The sequence below is a fragment of the Lycium ferocissimum genome, unplaced genomic scaffold (genome assembly GCF_029784015.1).
Source record: "Lycium ferocissimum isolate CSIRO_LF1 unplaced genomic scaffold, AGI_CSIRO_Lferr_CH_V1 ctg8638, whole genome shotgun sequence".
NCBI classification, from domain to species: Eukaryota; Viridiplantae; Streptophyta; class Magnoliopsida; order Solanales; family Solanaceae; genus Lycium; species Lycium ferocissimum.
This window is the reverse complement of record NW_026727353.1, coordinates 4,200-30,000: the sequence shown is the minus strand read 5'-3', so window position 1 is coordinate 30,000 and position 25,801 is coordinate 4,200. Positions and strand designations below refer to the sequence as shown.

The 25,801-nt window shown below is 39.8% G+C and overlaps 1 pseudogene; it reads right to left on the bottom strand.

Annotated features, from left to right (window-relative positions):
- Positions 1–2,569: 2,569 nt before the first annotated feature.
- LOC132045934 (mitogen-activated protein kinase kinase kinase 20-like) lies at positions 2,570–23,351 on the bottom strand (annotated as a pseudogene).
- Between the last annotated feature and the right edge of the window lie 2,450 nt (positions 23,352–25,801).

Below are 25,801 nucleotides of genomic sequence, written 5' to 3'. Positions count from 1 at the left end.
GTCGTCGTACGTCTCCATAAGATTTCTGACGACTCTGAGCTGTATGCAATCGTTCCTGAATAAGCTTTACCTTTTCAATAGCCTGATGAATAAGGTCTGGCCCAAATAAGTTTGCTTCTCCGACTTCAAACCAACCGGCGGGGGACCTACACTTCCTACCATATAGAGCTTCGTACGGAGCCGTTTTCGATACTAGCATGATAGCTATTGTTATAAGCAAACTCTATCAAAGGCAAATGATCATCCCAACTTCCTTGGAAATCCAGTGTACAGGCTCGTAACATAGCTTTCAAAGTCTGAATAGTCCGCTCAGCTTGCCCGTCTGACTGCGGATGGAAAGTCGTACTAAGATTTACTCTGGTACCAAGACTTTCCTGAAAAGATTTTAACTTTGCCATAAGCGTAAATAGCTCTAATGCCGAAATAATTGACGGCGGAATGCCATGAAGGCGCGCGGTCTCCTTAAGATATAGCTTAGCATAGTCTTCAGCGGTATAGGTGGCTCTTGCATCGGCAAGAAATGAGTCGATTTAGTTAACCTATCAACAATCACCCAAATAGAATCGAATTTGCGGCGAGAACGGGCAATCCCGTGACAAAATCCATATTAATCACTTCCCACTTCCACTGGGGATCTCCATTTCTTGTAATAAGCCACCGGGTTTCGATGTTCGATCTTTTGTTGGCAAGTGGGGCATTGAGCTACAAAGTTAGCAATATCTTTCTTCATATCATTCCACCAGTAAAAGCCCTTGAGGTCATGATATATCTTGGTGGATCTGGGATGAATTGAATACCGGGAGTAATGAAATTCTGACATGATCCTATCCCGGAGCCCAGTTACATTTGGAATGCAAAAACGACCTCAATGTTTGAGAAACCCGTTTGAATCCAGTTCAAAGGCTGAGATCCGATTTTGCTGCACTCCCTCCTTAATATTAACTAAACCGGATCTTAAATGCGGTGAGTCTTTACATCCGAGGCAAGAGTTGATTGGGATATATTCTGTAAAGCAATTCCAGTGTCTTCCGAATCTAGTAAGTGAACTCCCAAATTTGCTAAGCGATGAAGTTCTACGTCATTTTCAATTTTTCTGCTGGCACATACAATAGACTTCCCATTGATTTGCGACTTAGGGCATCAGCTATAACGTTAGCTTTGCCAGGGTGATATAAAATCTCAGCATCGTAATCCTTTAGCAATTCGAGCCATCTTCGTTGCCTCAAATTCAATTCTTTTTGCCTAAATATATACTGAAGGCTTTTATGGTCCGTATAGATATCAACATGAACTCCATATAAATAATGTCGCCATATCTTTAGCGCGTGAATCACTGCCGCTAGCTCTAGATCATGGGTTGGATAATTTTGCTCATGTTTCCGTAGTTGTCGGGAGGCATAAGCAATTACCTTACTATTTTGCATCAACACATATCCCAAGCCGGTGCGTGACGCATCACAGTATACAGTGTAACCCTCGGTGCCTTCTGGAAAGGTGAGGACAGGAGCAGATGTCACTTATCTTTCAATTTCTAGAAACTCCGCTCACACGCTTCTGACCATTGAAACTTGGCCCCCTTCTAAGTTAATTTTGTAAGGGGAGCTGCTATGAAGAAAATCCCTCCGCAAATCTCCGATAATATCCAACGAGACCCAAGAAACTTTGGAGTTCCGAAGCAGTTGTTGGTCGGGGCTAGTTCTTAACGGCTTCAATCTTTCGATCATCAACTTTAATACCTTCATCGGACACAATATGGCCTAGAAAGCCACTGAAGTTAGCCAAAATTCACATTTGGACAATTTGGCATACAGCCTTTGATCTCGCAATGTTTGCAACACCTTTCGGAGGTGATCAGCATGTTCCCTTTCCGAACGAGAATATACCAAGATATCGTCAATGAATATAATAACAAAAACATCCAAGAAGGGTCGGAATATGGTGTTCATTAGCGCCATAAATGCCGTAGGAGCATTTGTCAATCCGAAAGACATAACTAAGAATTCAAAATGCCCATATCTCGTTCGAAAAGCTGTCTTCGGAATGTCTTCCCCTTTTACACGTAGCTGATGGTACCCTGACCTTAAGTCAATCTTTGAGAAGCATTTAGCACCCTGTAGCTGGTCAAACAAATCATCAATTCTAGGCAATGGATATTTGTTCTTGATAGTCACCTTATTCAATTGTCGGTAGTCAATACACATTCTTAGTGAGCCATCCTTCTTGCCCACAAATAATACCGGTGCTCCCCACGGAGAAGTACTGGGCCTAATGAAGCCCTTGTCTAACAAATCCTGCAATTGCACCTTCAATTCCCGTAACTCGGCGGGGGACATACGATAAGGGGGAATAGAGATGGGTTGAGTGTCCGGATACACATCAATCGCAAATTCAATTTCCCTTTCGGGAGGGAGGCCTGGTAATTCATCGAGGAATACATCCTGAAATTCATTAACTACAGGAACGGATTGCAAAGTTGGCGGCTCGGTTTCAGTGCTCCTAACTCGAACCAAATGATAAATATAACCTTTGGAAATCATTTTTTGCGCCTTAAGGTAGGAAATAAACCTACCCTTTGGTGCTGGGTATTGCCCATCCATTTAAGAACTGGTTCACCCGGAAACTGAAATTTCACAGTTTTGGACCAACATTCCGCATTGGCATAGCAAGAGGCTAGCCAATCCATTCCCATGATAGCGTCAAAGTCCACCATTTCTAACTCCACTAGATCAGCAATTGTTTCACGACCACATATCATAACCACACACTTACGATAAATTCGTCTTGCAATAATAGGTTCCCCGACCGAAGTAGAAACCAAGAAAGGCTTGGACAAAGATTCGGGCTTTATACCGAATTTATCAGCAATATAAGGTGTGATATAAGATAGTGTGGAACCCGGATCGATCAATGCATAGACATCATAAGAACAAATTGATAAAATACCTGTCACAACATCTGGAGACGACTCAAGATCCTGTCGTCCTGCAAGTGCATAAATATGATTCTGGTTGCTGCCGGAACCAGACACCTGACCTCTTCCCCTACCTCTACCTGTCTAGTTACAGCTTGGTTCAAAAACTTTTTTCTGAGGTTATTTTGGTTTCGGACTCCCTTAAACAACATAAAGCTTCAATTTGGCAGAATGCATCGGTGCCAATGGCACCAAGCTTCACCCGACTAAAGAAATTCGGTGCCAATTGGCTGCATGTATTACTATAATGAAACAAGTCTTGAGCACATATATACCATCTAAATTGGTAGTCATGTCACTAATCTGACAAAAATATCTATACACTGAGGGGGTAAAAAATATATATTTAGAAAATTAGATTACTTAAAAGAATACTCTATTTAATACTAGCATTGGTTCATAACCTAGAATAACTGGTAAATAGCTTGTTGAAACATTTTTATTACGCCGATGAGATAAAGTATCATTGCACTGTAAATGTATATATGCTTTCAGAGAGTTCAGATAATCAGATCACCAAAAATCAACAGTTAAGTATCTATTTTGAAATTTTGCTACCAGACATAAAATCGACCATAATATTTTATTCAAGTATAGTAACGTGACAATCGAAATATTGCTTGTTTAAACCGATAATTCTATTTCTCTAGTGGCAAATCTATTAGATCAATTTTTACTCTGTTCCAAGCATCAAAAGCCTATCAACTAATATTTCATTCAATTTTTACTTCCCATATATAGAGAGAGAGATTAAGAAATGACTTATTTCTCTTATCAAAGGTCCCTTAATAAGCAACTCACCAGTTATTAGAACAGTACTAGAGTAGTTATGGATGTTACTTAAGTGCAGAATTTCACAAAGTTTTTCTCTTTCTTAAATTGAAAGCACTTCATTTTCCTCTGCATCTTCACTCCATGATTCGCCAAAAACTTAGTCACTCTATTCTGCTCCCTATAACTCTGTTGTACGTCCTCCCTTCTCAGTTGTTGATCAATAACCTACGGTCATTATTTAAAATATAACTGTATACACTATACATGGTTAATATGTTTAAGGATGTTTAAGACCTCTTTGGAACCTACTGCAATTTTCAGAAGGCATTAAACCATATTATGTCATCGCAAATCTAAGACCATGTAATTAATAAATCTAATAGTTGGCATTAATACTAATTGTATATTTGTGTAGCTAAGGCCTGGAAAATTCTTGATCAATCTCCTGAATATGGTTACGAATGACTACCCCCTATTCCCCCTTTGCTGGGGTTATTAATAACAAGATCATCAGTTTTAATTTAAGAAATTCATTTGTCAGGGGCTGCAATTTTATGTGAATAACAATGGCATTAAAAATTATTCATTATTATTATTACCAATTCCATTTTTCTCATGATGCGTTTTGACTCGAGACATTACTCCATTTATTGTTAAAATGATTGTTCCAGAGATAAAACGGCATGAGATCTCCCCAAAAGATGAAATTGTTTTGTTTTTTGGAGAACAATGATGGTCCTGTGTATGGTATTAATTCTCATCAGATAAGGATCTTTTGAAATCCTCTAATTGTTTACGTGACCAAGGAGCTCTTTGACGACATTAACGACATCTTTGACTTTTGAGTATGAGAAATAACGGGAAGAATAAGGAGCTCATGATAAGAGAATTGAATTAGCAACTTAATTAGCTGATTAAAGGGTAAGCCAAAGAGCAAATTAAACTTATATGCATAATCCCCTTTTTATATCCAGTGACTAGAAAAATTACTATTACCCAATTATAAACATAGAACCAATTTCAGAAAGGCGGTCTGCTGAGGCATTACTGGAGAAACAATACATTCCTTTAGCTCAATAATGACATACTTACAGTGGCATCTTCACCAAGATGTAAATTATAACAAACACATGTATGTATATATCTTTCTGAATTAAGAATTAAAAGTGCTGGACCTGATCATAAATATCTTGGTCACATGCTAGGCACCTACGTACCCCCATCTATATAAGCCTATAGCGGGATCAATCGTCACGTAGTTCTTTTACATAAAATTAAAGTCATCAACTGCATGTATTAGCTAACTTAGCTTCCAATATATTTGGTAGGAGTATATACTATTCCAATTGCAAGCTGTTGATCTAACTTCGCTTCAGCAGTTGCTCCATCATATATCCTAGTTTTGCCTGCATGACCAAAATGGTGGATCTGCTCGTCTTCCGGCAGCTTCTTATTAGCAATGCTCTTGATGAATGGATGATAAAGTAGCATATCTGCAGTCCATCTCCAATTATGATCCCTCTCAAAACACTTGCATAGAAAGTCCTTCGCCACATTAGAAGTATTACTTGGAATCTCGGGTTTTTCATATGCAATCTTGAATTCTAAATCATCACTACTTTTACAATCCGACCATAACCACCTCCCAGTAATCACCTCCACAACTATGCATCCAAGAGCCCAAATATCCCCAGGTTTACCATGAAACCCACACACTACAGATTCTGGGGATGCGTATGGCAGAGTCCCTCTATGATGGTGACGCTCCTTTGAGTCAAATCTGTCCGCAGGGGCGGAGCTACAATATTAAAGGGGGGTTCGGGTGAACCTAATAGCTTTTGTGTAGACCCTATATTTTTTACTATAGAAAAACAGTAAAGGTAGATATTATTTACTTGCGAACCCACATACACAGATAATTCTACAACAAAAAAGGCTTTTAGCGAGGGGAAATCCGGTCACTAAAACTCCAAATCCTGTCGTTATTGATCACTTACGACCAAAAAAAATCCCGTCGTCACCGGTCATTGAAAGCTCCGTCGTTAAAAGTTCATGACCGGATTGCCATCCGGTCGTTAAATTCTTTTGCGACGACAAAAGATACGGTCGTTATATCTCCTTTTAGCGACTGAATTTTTCCTTCACTAATTGCCATTCCAGTCGTTAAAAAGTGTCAATAACGACAACTAATTCAGTCGTTATAACTAGATAAGAATTTGTATCTTTCCTGTAGCTGCCAACTACTAATTATTAGTATTTCATATGCTTACGATATAGGCGAAATTAGCAGTGTCGGCAGCTAAAACGGCAGCCTTTGAACGCCTTTATGCAGAACTAGAGGACAGAGGTGGGGATAAGAAGCTATTTAAGCTCGCCAGGGCGAGAGAGAGGAAGGCACGCGACTTGGATCAAGTGAAGTGCATCAAGGACGAGGATGGCCAAGTGTTGGTACAGGAAGCCCCCATTAGACAGAGATGGCAGTCATACTTTCATGAACTCTTGAACGAAGGAGCGGACAGAGACATTGTGTTGTGGGACTTGGAGCACTCTGATAGGCGTCGCGACTTTGGTTATTGTAGAAGTATAAAGGTTGAGGAGGTTAAGGGAGCTGTTCGTAGGATGCGCAGGGGAAGAGCGACCGGACTGACGAGATTCTGGAGAATTTTGGAAGAATGCAAGCAGGGTAGGCTTGGAGTGGGCGACCGGATTGTTTAATGTCATTTTCAAAACAGCGAAGATGCCAGAAGAATGGAGATGGAGTACAATGATTCCCGTGTACAAGAACAAGGGAGACATTCAAAGCTGCAACAACTATAGAGGTATCAAGCTGCTAAGTCACACTATGAAAGTGTGGGAAAGGGTGGCGGAAATGAGGGTGAGGAGAGGTGTGTCTATTTCAGAGAACCAGTTTGGATTCATGGGGCGCTCGACTACGAAGCCATTCATATTGTAAGGAGATTGGTGGAGCGAATAGGGAGCGGAAGAGGGACTTGCACATGGTATTCATTGACCTAGAAAAGGCCTACGATAAGGTGCCAAGAGAGGTCCTATGGAGATGCTTGGAGGCTAAAGGTGTACCTATGGTGTACATTAGAGCGATAAAGGACATGTATGATGGAGCTAAGACCAGGGTAAGGACGGTAGGAGGAGACTCGGAGCCCTTCCCTGTTCGTGGGGTTACATCGGGGATCGGCTCTTGCCGTTTCTATTAGCCTTGGTGATGGATGAATTGACGCGACAAATACAAGGTGAGGTGCCTTGGTGTATGTTGTTCGCGATGACATAGTCCACGATTGACGAGACTCGCAACGGAGTTAACGATAAGCTGGAGGGCTGGAGACAGACGTTGGAGTCTAAAGGATTTAAATTGAGTAGGACCAAGACAGAATACGTGGAGTGCAGGTTCAGTGGCGTACCGCGTGAGGTTGATGAGGAAGTGAGGCTTGGTACCCAGGCCATTCAAAAGAAAGGAAGTTTCAAGTATCTTGGGTCTATTATACAGGGAGATGGGGATATCGACGACGATGTTTCGCATCGTATTGGTGCAGGGTGGATGAAATGGAGACTCGCCTCGGGAGTCTTTGTGTGATAAGAAAGTGCCTCCAAAACTTAAAGGCAAGTTCTACAAAGTGGTGGTTAGACCGAGGCTTTATTGTACGGAGCGGAGTGTTGGCCAGTCAAGAAATGTCACATTCAGAAGATGAAAGTCGCGGAAATGCGAATCTTTGCGGTGGATGTGTGGACACACTAGGAGGGATAGAATTAGGAATGAAGATATCCGAGACAAGGTGGGAGTGGCATCGGTGGAGGACAAGATGCGAGAAGCGAGGCCGAGATGGTTTGGGCATGTGAAGAGGAGAGACACGGATGCTCCGTGCGGAGGTGTGAGAGGTTGGCTATGAATGGTTTCGGGAGAGGTAAAGGGAGGCCGAAGAAGTATTGGGGAGAGGTGATTAGACACGATATGGCACGGTTTCGACCACCGAGGACATGACCTTAGATAGGAGGTTGTGGAGGACTCAGATTAGGATAGAAGGCTAGGTGGCGTACCCTTTCACCATAGTAGTTGCAGTTTTGCTCATTTGTTTATTGCCTTTTGGTTTATGCATTTGATTGTTGCTTATATTTGTTGGGACATTGAACCTTGATTATTTTATTTATCTTTAGTATTCAATGCTTCTTTCTTTCCGGACTGTTCTACCATGACTTTCTCGCTTTTGGTATTCGTGTTATCATATTGTTCGATATGCTTGGCCCTATCTGACCTTTTGTCTTATTTTCCTCTTGTCTTCCTCTCTTCTCCTCTCTTGAGCCAAGGGTCTTTCGGAAACAGCCGCCCTACCTTTCAAGGTGGGGGTTAGGTCTGCGTACACTCTACCCTCCCCAGACCCCACATGGTGGGACTATACTGGGCTTCTTGTTGTTGTTGTTGTTGTTACGATATACACAAACACAAATACAAATTGTAGTCAGTACTCATATAAAATATCATTGTTAATTACAGAAGAAAAAAAGAAGGTAAAGCATCACATTACCAAAAATATACCTATTCAAATACTATTACTGCCAACTCCTAAAAAAAGAGAAAATAGACTTGTAGCATGTACAAACAACATATTTAAACAACCCCTAGCAAAACAAAGTAGGTTGCTCTTGCACTTCAACTTCTTCTTTAACATTTTCGAATTTTCAACTCATTCTACACTACCTTCAAGGGAGATTCTTCATGACCTCAAATTCTTGATCTGTTAAAAGGATAAGTTCATGTTAGTTTAATAAAAGAAACTCCAACTAGCTCCTTTTATTTTAAAATACAAATGAATATTTAATATTGCTAGGTTGTTCCTAAAGTAGGATGTAAAACAAAGAAGTGAAGAACATCTCACAACACTTGAAGGAAACACTTAATCATGTTCCACTTTATGAGCACAAGAAAAAATGAAAGTAGAAATTAAATTCCAAATACAACCCTTCATATTCAAAGCCACCATATACCTATAATCTAAGAATTGATGTAGATTTAACCAGTCCCTACTGTATATACTAGTTAATACCTAATACCCAATAGAAAATAACAACAATAACTACGCCTCAGTCCCAAACAAGTTGGGGACCCAACAAAAAACAATAACCAGCAAAAGATAGAGTTTAGGACATGAAAGAAGTGGATACAGTAATAGGAAAATATCAATCACTGGGAAACAGGTCAGAAGCCTTAGCTTCAAGACCATGAAGTAGAACTCAGTTTGCACATGTATTTCACTACTAAAAAAGAACTATGTATTATAGTTATCTGATAATTTTTCCTATGTCTTGTTGAACATGGTCATTAAATCTAAAGAACTGCTTGGAAGTAATGACAACGAAATAAAAGATTGAAAACGTAGTTAATATTGGAGAGTATTCCAGTGACATCTTCAAATCTTTAATTTTACATCTAAGATTTTATGGATGTAAGTGTTGATTCATCTAATGAGGATTTATGGTTCACACTATATTTGGTAGCAGACAACCTGAAGATAGAGCAGAATTCAGTAGGCCAGGTTAAGTTAGTGCCCTCCATCAAATCTATAATTTGACTATCACATATGATCCTTGTTAACTGAAAGTTTACTTATCAAAAAAAGCATCTTTGTTAACTGAAGCGTGTAATGATATATTGCTAAAAGAGTATTTAGCTCTAATTTCCAATCATCGTCATCCAGATTTTTTTAATTACCTGAGACGTGATGCAATCAAGATTTGGATCCTTAGGCTACAATGTCTATAGTTGGCAGATCTCTGAGAGATCATCCCAGCTTCTCAAAGAAGAATATCAATGTTATGTGCGACATCTGTGATGTCTAATATGTTCATATGTGAGAGTAAGTGATCAGACAAAAGTATCTAGTAACTTTAACTCTCTTTTAAGGAATCATTTGAATAGTCCATTCCACATGAAACTTCAATCTCTGTTAGAATATCATGGGGATGAAATATGTTGTTATTTATGTTTTCGGTAGAAGGCGTGAGAATATGCCATCTAAAAAGTCATGGCAATATGCTATAGTTTGTATTCAATAACTTTTGATCTTATATAAATTTATTTCGTTCCTGTAGTTACCTAGCTCAGTCATAGGTTTCAGGTTCATTTAACATACTAGTTAGCTTTCTTTACTTCATCGGCAAACTATTTGACACAAAAGGTTGCTAGCAGAACGCAATAAATATATGCTCAAGAGTTGTCAACCATACCTGATGTCAATGGATGCATCTTCAGATTGAGAAGGCGGGGGTGGAGAAGTATAGTCAGGTTGATAAGCCTGCGGATTAGACAGAAAATTTTCTAAGTTTGGTAACTCTCCAGCTAGATAGATAAAGTTCTCATTGTAAATGAACTAGAAACTCATTCAGCAAGTATTCACTGGCATCAAAAAAATTTATTCTAAAGTACCAATGTCTTATGTTTTTTTTGATTGCTTATATCAATGTCCTGTATTTGAAGTAAAAAAAAATGAATATATAGTTGAATTGCTGCGTAGGGATGAGCGACACCCTCTAGCCAGGAAGGAGTATTGAGGAAGGAAAACGCGAGCAGATATCAAAGAAATATGATTGTCTGTACTCTCAGCTGGTAGTCTAGTACACAGTCGATTATGCTATCTCACTCTTACCCTCACTCTTTTTTGGCTCAATTGTCTTATACTGATTTTGGGATGGGCAGAGGCAAAAGCTAAATCATTATACTCATTAAAACAAGGTAAACAGTATATGCATTAGAGTACACTGATGGCAAATCTCACAAGTTATATCTCTCTTTTCATCACACCGTCACTGAACACATTTTCTATGACCATACTGAATTTTGTGACAATGAAGTTGTCACGACCCAACCCCGTGGGCCGCGACTAGCGCCCGAACTGGGCACCCGTACGTGCTAACACACAGAATCGCGTATGTTAACAAAAATCAATAAGGTAATAACTCAAATATTTTAGAAAAAAACCGGGCGAGTTTCCTCTCGTTTTTCCTACTAACCAAAATTTACCCGCACGAAAACACCGGAAAGGCCACACACGGCCATCATATCATATAAACACATACATAGGCGAGCCGAAGGGGTGCGCGGTAGATAACCGCCGGACATATATCACATACACATACTGTACAGACGGAACCATAACCCACACTTTATGTCTACAGGCCTCTATACACAGAACAGAACATACAAACATATGACGGGACAGGGCCCCGCCGTACCCTGATCAAATATACATGAACGTGACAAAAGTCTGTACCAAAATCTGGGCTCCGGACAAGGGAGCTCTTCAAGATAGCTGAACAGGGACCCTAAGCTGGCGGCTCACCCGAACGTATATCTGCACCTGCGCGGCATGAACGCAGCCCCCGAAGAAAGGGGGCGATTTAAATATGTACCGAGTATGTAAAGCAGTAAACACAATAACTGAATTATACGTAAATAAAGAGGACGGAAAATTAGTACAATAATCGGATCTCATAAAACTTACCTTGAACATAAAACGTGTTTTCCCAAATCATAATAGACTGAGTATCATAATTAAAGAAATCATCGTGAACAAATGCAAACATAACATGCCCCGCCCTATAATGAGGGACGCGGTAAGTAAAATCATCATGTACATGCATGTAACGTGCCCCGGCCCTCTAGGGAGGGACGCGGTGAAAGGAATCATCATATGCCGTCCTGGCCGCCTCCCCGTCATCACATCATCATCATACATAAGTACATATACATATATAACATGCCCCGGCCCTCTAGTGAGGGGCGCGGTGAATAATGCGAGAGAACCGCACGAATACATGCCCCGGCCCGGACGCAATGGAAAGATGTCATAATAGCCCGCACGAGCGAGTAGTGAGATAACCATATGCATGTAACAAATAAGTAAACAAATTATTATTATTTTAAAACTCGACGGACAATTATATTTGCCGTCCTTCGAAAGTGTAGAACCAAATTCCGAGTTAATCAAAATTGTATACAAAGTTACGAACCTCGGAAGTCATGCTTACAAGTCAACTATATCAAAACACGTTGTAATATTCAATGGGACAATCAAAATATTATCGTACTTGCATATTACTTAAAATAGTTCAATTAGGTCAACATAACAAAAATCTCGGGAACTCGGGCACACCTCGGTCAAACGAGGCGGCGTACTCGACTTACGTATAACACGTCTCACGACATTACTTCTGAGGGTCTTTAGGGTAATCGGATCCTATTCAAGCAATTTCTAGGCACTGGAACAATTCTTGCAACTATTCATAAGCATTTAATTCAATTCTACTGAATGAATAGTAATCATTTTCAATCTCGGATTTCTAGAGTTAGAGTGATCCCCGAGACACGTATTCAAGCCTATTACATCTAAGACATGCCAAAGAAAGAAGGGGTAAGCCTTACATACCTTATTCGCTCCTTACGCTTCTCCAAATTCAAATCCCGTTTCGTCCAAAATCTACAATTGGTCACATTTACCAAATATCAATCATAAAGCTTCAAGAATTCAATCTTAGTCAATACTTGTCTACAGAAATTTGGGCAGCATCTCCCCTATACATACAACATCCCCGAGATTCAATTCAGCCCAAATATCAACAACCAAACCATCAACAATTCCAACAACATCAACAATTGAATTGAAACATATTCTAACATATATTGTCTTCTTTTCCAAATAAAGCAACATCTCCCAATCTAACTTTGCATTTTCAAATCAAGGTCAATATTTTCATATTTCTACATTGGCCAAGATCATTCCAATATAATTAGGAAGTGTTTCCATATCATTTTACAAAATATTCACAAAATATACAAGATATACCAATTTTCCACCGAAAACATAATTCATCCGAAACTCCTAATCTTCGACATACATATTCATAACACATTACCATCTCCTCCTTTCATCAACAATATTCATAATTTGCACCTTACAATTCATTTCCATAATTATGCAAATTTCCCATAACCTCACTAATTTTCCTACAATCATTTTACACCCGATTTCCATGCAATTTTTGGCTAGCATTCTCCCACTTACTCCACAAGACCACTACAACACAATTAACATAACAAATAACATTTAATTTTTCTTCTCCAATAACTCCATTTTCGTCCACCCTTATATACATATCCATAACACACAATTTTTATACTTTACATTTCTTTCCATATACTACAACATATACATACAATTCTTCCAATATAAAAGAGTAGAATTTTTACCTTTTTCTAATTCTTCCACTTGCCACAAGAAGCACCTTCTTGACTCAAAATTTATATCATGATGGAGAGGGTCTTGAGCTTAGTAGGAATATACAAAAATTACAATTTTTGAATCAAAGATGGAAGCCCTCAATTTTTTTCCTCTTTCTTCCCCTTAGCCGTGACCCCTTTTTCTTTTCCTCTCAATTTCTTTGTTCTTGAAGTTTCTTGAAAATGAATAAGGATAGCCCCCTTTTAATTATTTATCACATGATTTAAATTAAACATGGGCTTGGACCCATTTTTTCCCTCTCATGGCCGGCCACCATTTTGTTTTGGGCCTCTTTTTCTCTTTTTTTTTTTTTTTTGCCCAATTAGTAGGTCAATATTTTGTAATCCCCGAAACTAATTCGCAAAATTTCCAATCTTGCCCTCGGACTTTCTCCATATTTCACATTCATATTTTTCAAAACCAACAACATACATATTGACCAAAATCAAAATATTGCCTTATTCTTACAAGTCACAATTATTTTCAAATTTCCCGTATATGCAAAAGTACGGGATATAACATCCTTCCCCCCTTTAGAACATTCGTCCTCGAATGTTCAACTAGTCCCGTAGGGTCTTATAAGGATCTCGGGGGTTTCCCTTATCACCATAACTTGAAATTTTCTCTACCGATTATATTTCTTTTTCTTTTTCTCCTCAGCCCCTCAAGTCATCTCCTTTCTGTTGTTATTTCGTTACAATATCTTGACACGAGCCATGTCTTTAATATGCGACACTCTTGCCTTACATCAATACCACAAGGTCCAAGGCATATCTTGAGTTAGACTTTCGCTCCTTGCTGGGTCTCATTACGCCCTTCGTAGAACATATACATTTGCCCTCTTTGGGTAGCCAACTGATCCCGATCATCTTGCTCAATCCGTCTTATACTCAACTTGTAATACCCTAAACACACTACCTCGGGTTATCTTTTTATTTTTACTTCAATCCTCCTATGGCCCATTCGTCCCTAGTGCAAATCCTATCTCGGTAACTTAATTCACATTATTTCTCGTATCCGCTTCCCCCCTTCAGGGGTATACTTATATTATTATCTGATCGTCTTCGCCTTACGCCTACATTTTTCTCTCTTGGTCAGACCGCGCCTCTGTTTTGATGTTCTGATCCCTCTTACTATTTATCCGCTCACTTCCTTCCTCTTTCCAATATCACTATGCCAGTACTTCCCAAGTCTATCCTATAGTTGAAATAATATCAAATCGCCTTATGACGTTCATGCCCGCCATTTTTCTTTTTGCTTGAACTCTGTTGTTCTGTCCGATTAATGTCTCCCGTATACTGCCACATTGGTTACCGGAATACGTTCACCCGCTAACATGGTCATACACGGAGTATTGCACGCTCTCGGTACACACATATGGTACGTCAACATCTCATTCACAAAAGATCCCCTAAACACTACTCAGACTGGCCCTAGTTCTAGTGCCGTGAGGCACCTTTCTTTTCCTTTACCCGACACAACCCGCTCCGCCTACGCAACCTCCTCGATTCCGCCTACTCAGATATTCTAGATCCCTTTAGACTACTCTAGCTTTCCATTGCTTCTTATGACTAAAGTTGTGAAACTCTCGTAAACTTCCCGTGGGTCACCCATCATGAAATTTCCTTACTTGAAGACGCTTAACTTCGGACCGCAACGAAATACGGTGCTCTAACGTTAACATAATCGCGTTCGGTGACTACCGGACCCTTGCCACGTAATTTGGAGTAAAATAAAGTCTTGACGCATTTCCGACGCCCCTCGTAGCACAATTACCGTTTTACCCCTCTCTCGCTTTTACCTATTCATGGTCACTTATGGATATTACCACTTTTCATCCTAAACTCCCGGTCCGTAATAACAATGAACACGCCTTAATTACCGTTATTTATAAATACTGTTATCAACCCTGGTTTTCCGCCTACCGCTATCGTAGCAACCGACAATAAATATGCACACATAAATATATAAATTCTAGCGAGGGTTTATGTACCCGTAGCCGCATCTCGGTAATGCCTCGTGATCATGTCTCGCTAGCCAACGTGTATAGGCGGTTCGACGGACCGCCCGAAACCAGAGGCTCCGCGCGACCTCTACCACGGCCCGCCGGTGCCGGTGTGCCGCCCGTAGGGCGCATAGCCGCCGAGGAGGACGAACCCAAATGACCGACCCGGTAGGCTGGGCCATACCACCTGAACCATCCCGATGCGGGCAATCTCTCATAACATGGCCATAACGGCCGCAAGAAAAACAGGCACCAGTGCCGCGACGGCACTCTCCCAGATGGTGCCGGCCACACTGAGGGCACTGAGGCATAGATGGCCTCGTCTGGCTGGGACCCCTACTCGCCTGTGACCCCGAAGCTCTGGAACTCGGACCGGCTCCCGAATACCTTCGTACCGTCAAACCCTCCTTTTAGGAACCGCGGGGTGCACTCGGGGTACCGGGCCGGGACGGTACCCCGTACGCCGCCGAGGCTGTCCGCCTCGAGAATCCCCCCCGAATACCCGAGCTGACCTAGCCCTTGGGTTGGCGCCTATCATAACTCCTGTCGGGCTGGCGCCCCCTGTGCCGCTCCTCCATGCCCTGGGCATATGCCTGTACTCGGGCGATGTCCATGCCAGACTGAGCAGCCATCGACATACAACTATCAATCAAATAATCATCCAGCCCCATAACAAACTGGTGTACCCTGTCGGCCATGTCTGCCACACACCGGAGCGTATCTGGCTAAAGAATCAAACTCCAGGCTGTACTCCCGGACGCTCCTACCATTCTGTCGCAAATGTATGAACCTGTGAACCCTGGCGCGTCTGGCCTCTGGGGTAGAAAGTAGGCAAGAAAAGCCTCTGTGAACTCATCCCATACGGCCAGAGGAGCACCCTCACCACGGGACGCCTCCCAAGACTCATACCTCCGCCGTCGCAATGTCGTGCGCCCGATACGACGCGAACTCACCGTACTCGCCCTCGGAGGCCCCGACAAGTCGCGGCCGTGCGCCCTCGCATCTCTCGATGAACTCTCGAGGGTCCTCCTCGGGCTTTGACCCGAAGAACTCGGCGGATTGCGGTGTCAGAAAATACGAGCCCTCGTTCGTCACGTCCACCAAAGAAACCAGTCTCCCCCAGCCCCTCGCCTGCGGACACCCGTCCCGCGTCGCTAGTCCGGTCAACAACCGAGCCGCCGTCCCTCATGGCTCGTACTCCGCCCCGTGCCGAGGAGCTGGAGGCTCGGCACTCGAGTCTCGGGGCGGCGCCTCCCGTGCCGCGAGCTCGGCCGGCGCTTCCGTGCTCCTGGACGGTGACGGGGTGGCGAACTAGCCGACCGGGCACACATCTCTCTCCGGCCGGGCCGGGTATGGGCCCCAGTAACTCTACCGGCCCGACCGGTCTCTCTCTGCAGCTCGCAGACTTGCCCTTCGGCAACCTGCCGCCTTTCTCGAGGCATCGCCGAAAAACATAACGCTCGTTGGAGGGAGTCATCCCGATAATATCGCTCTATCGCACGATCTAAGATCAGAAGGAAAGATAACATCCTAAATGTCCTGTAGCCTCCTGTTTATGGATGTGGTGCACAACACACCGATAAACAGGACTCTACTAGACACGGCCTGTAGACATTCCGAGGACTAACCGCTCTGATACCACTTTTATCACGACCCAACCCCGTGGGCCGCGACTAGCGCCCGAACTGGGCACCCGTACGTGCTAACACACAGAATCGCGTATGTTAACAAAAATCAATAAGGTAATAACTCAAATATTTTAGAAAAAAACCGGGCAGAGTTTCCTCTGTTTTTCCTACTAACCAAAATTTACCTGCACTCAGAAAACACCAGCAAAGGCCACACACGGCCATCATATCATATAAACACATACATAGGCGAGCGCAAGGCCGCCGCGTAGATAACCGCCCGTACATATATCACATACACATACCGTACGTACGGAACCATAACCCACACTTTATGTCTCATGTGCCTCTATACACAGAACGAACATACAAACATATGACGGACAGGCCCCGCCGTACCCCGATCAAATATACATGAACGTGACAAAAGGTCGTACCAAAATCCGGGCTCCGACAAGGGAGCTCTTCAAAATAACGAACAGGACCCTAAGCCTTGCGGCTCACCCGAACGTATATCCGCACTCGCGCGGCACGAACGCACCCCGAAGAAAGGGGGTCGCACGAAATATGTACCGAGTATGTAAAGCAACAACACAATAATCGAATTATACGTAAATAAAGAGGACGGAAAATTAGTACAATAATCGGATCTCATAAAACTTACCTTGAACATAAAACGTGTTTTCCCAAATCATAATAGACTGAGTATCATAATTAAAGAAATCATCGTGAACAAATGCAAACATAACATGCCCCGGCCCTATAATGAGGGACGCGGTAAGTAAAATCATCATGTACATGCATGTAACGTGCCCCGCCCTCTGGGAGGGACGCGGTGAAAGGAATCATCATACGCCGTCCCGGCCGCCTCCCCGTCATCACATCATCATCATACATAAGTACATATACATATATAACATGCCCCGGCCCTCTAGTGAGGGCGCGGTGAATAATGCGAGAGAACCGCACGAATACATGCCCTGGCCCGGGACGCAGTGAAAGATGTCATAATAGCCCGCACGAGCAGAGTAGTGAGATAACCATATGCATGTAACAAATAAGTAAACAAATTATTATTATTTTAAAACTCGACGGACAATTATATTTGCCGTCCTTCGAAAGTGTAGAACCAAATTCCGAGTTAATCAAAATTGTATACAAAGTTACGAACCTCGGAAGTCATGCTTACAAGTCAACTATATCAAAACACGTTGTAATATTCAATGGGACAATCAAAATATTATCGTACTTGCATATTACTTAAAATAGTTCAATTAGGTCAACATAACAAAAATCTCGGGAACTGGGGCACACCTCAGGTCAAATGAGGCGGCGTACTCGACTTACGTATAATACGTCTCACGACATTACTTCTGAGGGTCTTTAGGGTAATCGGATCCTATTCACGCAATTTCTAGGCACTGGAACAATTCTTGCAACTATTCATAAGCATTTAATTCAATTCTACTGAATGAATAGTAATCATTTTCAATCTCGGATTTCTAGAGTTAGAGTGATCCCCGAGACACGTATTCAAGCCTATTACATCTAAGACATGCCAAAGAAAGAAGGGGTAAGCCTTACATACCTTATTCGCTCCTTACGCTTCTCCAAATTCAAATCCCGTTTCGTCAAAATCTACAATTGGTCACATTTACCAAATATCAATCATAAAGCTTCAAGAATTCAATCTTAGTCAATACTTGTCTACGTAAATTTGGGCAGATCTCCCCCCTATACATACAACATCCCCGAGATTCAATTCACCCCAAATATCAACAACCAAACCATCAACAATTCCAACAACATCAACAATTGAATTGAAACATATTCTAACATATATTGTCTTCTTTTCCAAATAAAGCAACATCTCCCAATCTAACTTTGCATTTTCAAATCAAGGTCAATATTTTCATATTTCTACATTGGCCAAGATCATTCCAATATAATTAGGAAGTGTTTCCATATCATTTTACAAAATATTCACAAAATATACAAGATATACCAATTTTCCACCGAAAACATAATTCATCCGAAACTCCTAATCTTCGACATACATATTCATAACACATTACCATCTCCTCCTTTCATCAACAATATTCATAATTTGCACCTTACAATTCATTTCCATAATTATGCAAATTTCCCATAACCTCACTAATTTTCCTACAATCATTTTACACCCGATTTCCATGCAATTTTTGGCTAGCATTCTCCCACTTACTCCACAAGACCACTACAACACAATTAACATAACAAATAACATTTAATTTTTCTTCTCCAATAACTCCATTTTCGTCCACCCTTATATACATATCCATAACACACAATTTTTATACTTTACATTTCTTTCCATATACTACAACATATACATACAATTCTTCCAATATAAAAGAGTAGAATTTTTACCTTTTTCTAATTCTTCCACTTGCCACAAGAAGCACCTTCTTGACTCAAAATTTATATCATGATGGAGAGGGTCTTGAGCTTAGTAGGAATATACAAAAATTACAATTTTTGAATCAAAGATGGAAGCCCTCAATTTTTTCCTCTTTCTTCCCCTTAGCCGTGACCCCTTTTTCTTTTCCTCTCAATTTCTTTGTTCTTGAAGTTTCTTGAAAATGAATAAGGATAGCCCCTTTTAATTATTTATCACATGATTTAAATTAAACATGGGCTTGGACCCATTTTTTTCCTCTCATGGCCGGCCACCATTTTGTTTTGGGCCTCTTTTTCTCTTTTTTTTTTTTTTTTTTTTTTTGCCCAATTAGTAGGTCAATATTTTGTAATCCCCAAACTAATTCGCAAAATTTCCAATCTTGCCCTCGGACTTTCTCCATATTTCACATTCATATTTTTCAAAACCAACAACATACATATTGACCAAAATCAAAATATTGCCTTATTCTTACAAGTCACAATTATTTTCAAATTTCCCGTATATGCAAAAGTACGGGATATAACAGAAGTAGATAACAAATAAAGAAAGAATAGTCAAACTACCAACAAAGGCTCATATAAGTACAAAATAATCATTGGACATTGCAACACAGAGACAAATATGGTCATCTATGGTTCCCAAACTTTAAAACTCTAAAAGAGAATGTAAAGAACTATAAAAGTTTGGTATACAAAAACATTATCTGAATTGCTGAATGAAAAATGTTTGTTAGTTTTAGTCGGTAATTGCAGCAAACAAAGCCTTCTACTGACGCTCTGCACACAAAAGTCCTGGATAAATCTAAACAGAACTGTGACTGAGTGAAATTGTCCTATACTCCTACCCATAGATTGGGCGACTTCAACATACCTAAATGGGCAGGAAGATGATTACTTAGAAGTTATTGGTAGAAGGATCATACAAATATGGGAGGGAATAGAAGTTAATGGTAGAAGGATCATACAAAAGTACCAAAAGAAATGATTACTTAAAATTATCAACGGGATCTTCCGTTCCATATGAAACAATACACGAGTAGGATACTCTAATAGGGTAATCCAGTTGAACAAACCTTCAGTTCACTAAAAATACACAAATGATTGACGAAACAGCTTCACTTCCAATGGGAACAGAACTGGGTGAAGTGGCTTTAAGCAGCTTATGATTAAAAAACTTCAATCTCAGTTAAGGAACTAACTTGAACTCTTTTAATCTCGATCTTGTAGGAAGGATGACAAGAGGTTTAATCTTCCACTAGAATTGTTAACTAAGAGACCAATTTGCACTTTTTTTTTTTATATAAATACAGACCTTCCATGTCAATTACTTTCAACAGAAACACGAAAAGAACAAAAAAAAAAAAAAGGAGGGGGGGGGGGGGGGGGGGGGAAGGAAGATTTAACTATCCCTGAAAACCCTGAAATTTTTGTAGAATATAAAATCCTTGCTCATACAAAATTAACAGCTAAAAACTATGCAAGACAATCCCTTTCCTTCATGATATCAACCAACAACACCTCAACAGATGCACAATTTCAAGTGAAATTTTAAAATTTAACACTGAAAGATAGAAGCATGTTTCATAGGCATTAAACTTGATCATTCAAATGATCGAATTGTGCCTTGACCAAAGGGTGTGGAGTCATTATCCAAGCTTAAATCCATATTAGAAAATAGCGTAACTTCGCCACTGATAGAACCTTACCTCTAAAATGTATACACTTCTTTCAAGGGCAGTAAAAAATAAATAGAAATGGTGTTAAACATTCAGCATCCACATAAGTCATTCTTTCTACAGATATTTTTACGACCCTAGTACTCCGATTCAGTTTCTTTTTACTAAATTAGAAATTTCTTCAAAAAACGCCAGGGAGGTGTCATCTATGCAACAGTAAAACATTATGTAAGATCTTAAAAGAACAAAGAAGAGCTGAGGGTTTATTTCGAAAAACCTCTCTACCTTCCAAGATAGGGTTAAGGTCTGCGTATACTCTACCTTTCAGACCCCACTTGTGGGATTACACTGGGTGGGTATGTTGTTGTTGTTAAAAGAACAAAGAATTCAAGCTATGACCACACTCTAAGAAAGAGAGTATGAAATTATAAAAATTATTCCACAATATACGTTAGATATGCTTGCTATATAAAAGTTCGTGTCTAATTGATTAGCATGATAGGGAATGGTATATGATATATTAGGAATTAGACTAGGCGAGCACCTCCAAAGTTCAAGAGAAAAGAAAGGCCGGGCTTCTAAGGTGATTAATGCCATCAAACAGAGAGATCACTCAACAATAAAAGAATACCCAATTCCACATTCATTAGTTACAACAATAGATTTAGGGATTTGGCAGAAACATACCTTGATGAGAGGTAGACTCTAAGATGAGCATCCGATGATGGGGGAGGAGACGAGCAGCCCTTTTGCTCCGCAGAAATTTATTCTGTGATTTACTCTAACTGATCAATCGCAATAGACGAAGTAGGGACGAGCAGTTTTGTTAATCTTACAACTGAACGTGAGGGGGGTGGGTGGAGGATGGGTTGGGGCGTGGGGAATAAGAGGGAAAAAGTAGCGCCTTTTTTTCATTAATTTACTTTTTGCGACCGGATGTTATACTTTATAACGATCAAATATTATCCCCTCGTTAATGTTGAATTAAAAATTGACTTTAGCGACTGGAATTTTTTTCATCACTATACGTATAGTTATTACGACCGGATTCATATCCCTTCGTTAACAAATGGTCGTTAAAAGCCGAGTTTCTTGTATAAGCGGACGGTTCAGTGGTAATGCAGAGGCTAGAGAAGCTCTCTCTTTTCAGAGATCTGGGTTTGAAACTCCACACGTGGCTATGTTTTTTCGTTTTATTTTTTTAATTATAAGCAAGATTCTCTTTTAATTCACTTTTTAAAATTAGAAGAACGTATAAATTGAACTCGTGCAGTTCTTTTCCTTTAGGGGTAACTTTTTCCCTTTTTGCTATCATACATAATATTATACATAATTTCTTTTAACACTTTATATTTTAAAAACAAAATATAAAATTGACAAATCAATAAGCAAAAAGCAAACCGAATGCTCTCGATACTTGTTGCTACCATTCTTTTTCATCTTTTTCTTTCACAAAGCCAAACCCAAAATTAGATTTTCAAAATATATTAAATACTGATACTTGTTCGTTAGTTTGATGGTTGTTATAAGGGTGGCTCGAGAGTGAAGCTACTAAAACCTTTGCTTTAGCCCCTCAAACTTTTGAGGCCCCAAAATTTTACAGATGAATTTTATGATTTTATTTTTTCTTAGACAATATTGAAGATTGTAAAAAGAAGAACGAAATTTATATAATAAAAGAAGGGAAAAAGCTATCAACTTTTTAAGAGAAATATTTTAGAACTTTGAACTAAATTACTCAAAATCTTCATATTATTAAATAAAGTTTTTACAACAACATCTAAGGTAATGTATTTAAAACACATGACTAACATCTTATTAACTTGAATTAATCCTCACTATTATAAATATTAATAATAATGTTACTATGTGAAGTAAATGCAACAATTATAAAAAAGACAAAAAGGCAAGACTAGATTTAAGGTCTCGGATTAAAATTTAGTTTTAGGCCATTAAATTTATTGAGACGCCCTTAGTTGTTATACATTAGCTTGAGGTCGTTGTCCTTTCTTAAAATTCCGAACCCCCAAACCTCAAATCTTGGCTCCGCCTGTCCGAATATATATATGTGTTTCATTCCCTCCGGTTGATCTCAACTACAACCCAAAATCAGCCAACTTGAGGCGCACATCATCAATACGAGGATAAATAAGTATATTAGCCGGTTTAAGATCGCAGTGATTAAAGCCTTTATGATGAACGTGAGAAATCCCGGCTAAGATTTGAAAAGCATAGTGTGCAGCCTCTAATTCTCCGATCATCATCTTCGACTCACAGGACTTTTGAATCAAATCATGCAAAGTTCCACCGGCAAAGATACTCGAGCAAGAGATTATAACCGTGCTTACCATTTTCGACGCTCAAATCTTCTCCGAAGCACTCAACTACGTTGTCTGACCCTCTTAATGCATCTAATATTTGTCCTTCAACTGGGAGCAAAGACACACGAGCAACTTCCGCAGATTTCACAGCTGCAGATACTATAAACGGCGAACCATATTTCGTTAACGGTGCCGCAAGAGACACTGTACCGTAAGAACCCACCCCCAACACTTTAAGGTTTTTCCAGTACATACTTTCTTGATAAGTTTTGTGCTAAAACCGAGCTAGTTTTGATCGGTAGATTTTAATGCGTAAATGGTTACTCAAGAGCAAGTATTTATAATAGATATTGTGGGCGTGCTTCTCTTTTCCTATTCCTATTCAATTTGGGAATTCGATCGAATGGGATGGAAAGCTTAGTCTTGTTAGTATACCTTTACCATAATTTTTTTTATTAATCATTAATCATTCCTTGTATGTTAGAATATTTTTGGTATAACTATTTCTATTACTTCTACCTTTTTAGGGGAATTCATAAAATTTCCTAACAAATATTCATATTTGATCTACAAAATCAAGAAAAGATATCGTGCTTGAAAATTTTCCAAACGCACGTCTATACATGTGTTTTTATATTAGAATTAATCTGGAAATTTTATGATATTGTGTTCGTGCGTTCGCTTTAATTTTCCTATTTTTATTCTATTTAGGAATGAGTTTAACTAACTAATATCAATCGTCAGGTCATAATCCTAAGCAAATTCGGTAGATTTACTTGAGAGCCAAGTTACATACCGTTTACTGGAGTATTATTTTCTTTATTAAAATGTAAAAATAATGGAGAATTTAGCCTCTAGTTAACCTTTAGATAAAAAAGGTCTACACATACTAGTTAAACTCGTGGGGATGGTTGATCATTTTTTTTAATATGGTTCCTCATTGGAGTTTGGACATGCAGGATGTTTCTTATGTTAATTTTTATATTCTTTACTGTAACAACGTAACGTAAAGATTCAATTCGGTAGTATGTATCGGTGCCAATGCCACCATGCTTCAGCTCAACTAACAGAGATAATCGATGCCAACAGCATGAAGCTTCAGCTCGACTAGCGGATATTGATCCCAACGAAAGCTTCCTTCTGATTCTATATGGTTGATCGAATATGTTGAACAACACTCTAAATTTCAAGCATCTGATTCAAGAATTTACTGCGACTGCACCACAAAGGATGGAGCTTCGAGTCTTATATATGTTGTAGCCCTCAGAGTGTATAGCGTAAAATTCGTCGACACCAAGTGGACGTATCGAAGGATGACACATGGTGATGGTGACATGTCAGACTTGAGTCAGCAAGCGAGGGGCTCCGGGAAAGCATAACGACACTCCGGAAAAGTAACTTGGCAGCCGCTACCGAAGACAGAAACTACAAAGGGTCCGAAGAAGCATGTCAACTCATCGGTCAAACGTCATTTCAATGTGCAACCGTTACTAGAAACCCCAAGTCTTCCTCCGGTCTTAAATGTGCATTACTACCCTTCATTGCCATTCATTGTCATAGCATTAAATCTCTTTATTACCTTTTATTACCTTTATCATTAGTATTGGTAATGAAGAGGGCATGATTTGTGGATCATGCACCCGATAGATTTGCTCATCTCATTGTAAGAATCATCTAAAAATATATACAGGAATTACCTTGCTCTTATTTTGCTCTTAGTTCCTAATTGCTTTTGCTCAACTAAGCTAAGATCTGATTGTTCGCTTGCCCGGAGACTCTAGCTCAAAAGCTTCTCCAAGGCTCAAGCTGTTGCTTTAAATTCCTTTAGCTTTCTTATAATTATCTTGCTTAATTTTACATATTATCTCATTATTCGGTCATATTGATCCGCGTGTCCTTGACCACGTACACAAATTCAACTGTAACGATTTTCCGTGTAAACACAAAGTAAACGCTCATGAATTGGATTTTCCTACCTCAAAATATGATTATTATAGCTGTGCGCAAAGCTGAAAGATTCAGAGTGTTAAGAATCCAGAGCCAACTTTGAAAACTAACATGTATAAATCCAGAGAACAAACAGACCATGATAGGACGCTCCTACACCAAGTTATGAATTTTCCATCACATATAGCGGCGGATTTAAAGGAGAGTGAGGGTGTTCATCCAAACACTCTTGGCAAAAAATTTCACTATATATAGGGTAGATTTTCTGTGTTTATGTACATATATAAGTTTTGAATACACTGAATAAATGCAAAAGGTTAGCTCAAGTACTCCAGGGTGTTCAAAAGTCTCTCTAGTGTCCAGGTTTGATTCCTAGGGACAACATTTTTTTTTTTTTGAACCCCTGAGTGAAAATTCGGGATAATCTGCCATTGATCTTAGCCTCGCAAAGTTGTGAATAAAGAACTACGCTCTTACAAATAAAAAAGAAGAGAGAACAAAGATGAGAACTTTTGACTTCTCTAATCTATCACCTGGATCTAATTAATTGGCTGCATCTATTACTACTATGAAACAAGTCTTGTGCACATATATACATTCCTTTAAACAAGGAATGCCAAATCCAGGATGTCAAATTAAATGACATTCCAAATTCGTAGTCATGTCGACAATCTGGCAAAAAAAAAAAAAAAAAATCCATGCACTGACGGGGTAAAGCTTGTTGAAACATGTTAATTACACTGGTGAGGAAAAAAA